This window comes from Nannospalax galili, unplaced genomic scaffold (genome assembly GCF_000622305.1).
Source record: "Nannospalax galili isolate Female #2095 unplaced genomic scaffold, S.galili_v1.0 scaffold732, whole genome shotgun sequence".
Taxonomy (NCBI): domain Eukaryota; kingdom Metazoa; phylum Chordata; class Mammalia; order Rodentia; family Spalacidae; genus Nannospalax; species Nannospalax galili.
This window is the reverse complement of record NW_008330574.1, coordinates 584,044-585,606: the sequence shown is the minus strand read 5'-3', so window position 1 is coordinate 585,606 and position 1,563 is coordinate 584,044.

Genomic DNA, 1,563 nt, shown 5'->3' with positions numbered 1-1,563 from the left:
AGTATAAGGGCTCTAGTGGGGGGGAGGGAGGCTATGGGAGGGGGCTACCTGGGAAGTGGGTCTATAAATAAAGAAGAAAAAAAGTAATTCTTCAAAGCATAAAAAAAAGTTTTGTGAAGCATTTAATAGACCTAGAGACATTGTCTAATAAATTTAAAGATGTTTAGGGTACCCAAATTTATAAGGCCTTTGAATGTACCATCAAAAATCCATATTTATAAATCTGTACATGTATTTTAATTAAGCATGGCAAAATAAAATCAATAATTTTGTGTATAATAAATGAATGAAAAGAATAACTGAAGTGGCCAGTTTGTTTTGACAGAAACAACATACAAAGACAAATGTTCACAGACACACATGACAGGATTACTTGAGATCTCAACACATGAGAAAACTTATAGGCATACATGACATAATTACATGAAATCCCAAACACATGGAAAACGACTATCATAGATACATATGACATAATTCCACAAAAATTAGGTGCACCGAAAACACAAAAATCAAGGAGGTTGATTAAGATGGTCCTTTGCATGTAGGCACTCATCTTTTAAATCTGGGTCAGAGGAGAATACTTCCTCCATAACCTCCTCATAGCTAGGGGCAGTTCTCCCTCCTCTTCTGGTAAGTATGAGACGGGGTTTTAGGGTTCAAGTATCCTCCATCCAGACTCAGAGATTCTTCTTCAGCATAGCCTGATTTCAAGTCATTGGACTTCACAGAAAGTTTTTAATTTGGAGGGGTTTATCTTAATGCCATAATCTCCTGCATAGCCTAGTTTAAAGTTGTACAGCATCACCTGGAGGACAGTCTGAGTCTGACACTTGGACTCAGAGGAACCCATCTGAAATTTTATATGTGCCTGGGATGTATGTAATGTGTGCATAGGAAGAGGTGGAGACTTCTAGTCTCCCTCATTCAGATGCCTTCCTGGCTGGCCACCCGTCAGTGACTTAAGAGGTACCCGAAGGTGAGTGCCTGTTTAGGTTACACAACCTAGAGGAACCACAGGGTGTGGCCCAGTCAGATTCCATGGCCTAGCAGAGCTGTGGAACTATGACTTTCACTCTCACATTCACTCACAAGCATTCAAAGTTTAAGACAGTTGTTCCCTAGTTATTCCCACTAAATTCCTGTTCTGCCTAAAACGGAGCCAGGACCTCAGAATCACATCAAAGTTATTCCTGTTTACTTAAATGGGATCAGCACCTAGGAATCACTTTGAGGTTTAGCTGTGGTCTCCTTTCCTTCCTGACTGGAGGTCAGTGCCATCTTGGAATCATGTTGTAGAACCCTGAGACCCTCTTCATTCACCCGCTACCCCCCAATCCCTCCAGACCCCCACTAATTGCTCTTTTAGCTTCTGTAAAATGCTTGGCTGCTGCTTTAGACATGCCTAGACATGCCCTGGCATGCCCTGATCCCCCGCCTGCTATTCCCCACCCCCCTTCCAAGAAACTATAGATTAAGCAAGCCCGGGCATGAAAACTGCCCTATAAGGTAAAAAAATGGAGACTCCTGGCCCCACAGATAACAGTCAGCACATTCCACAGCCCT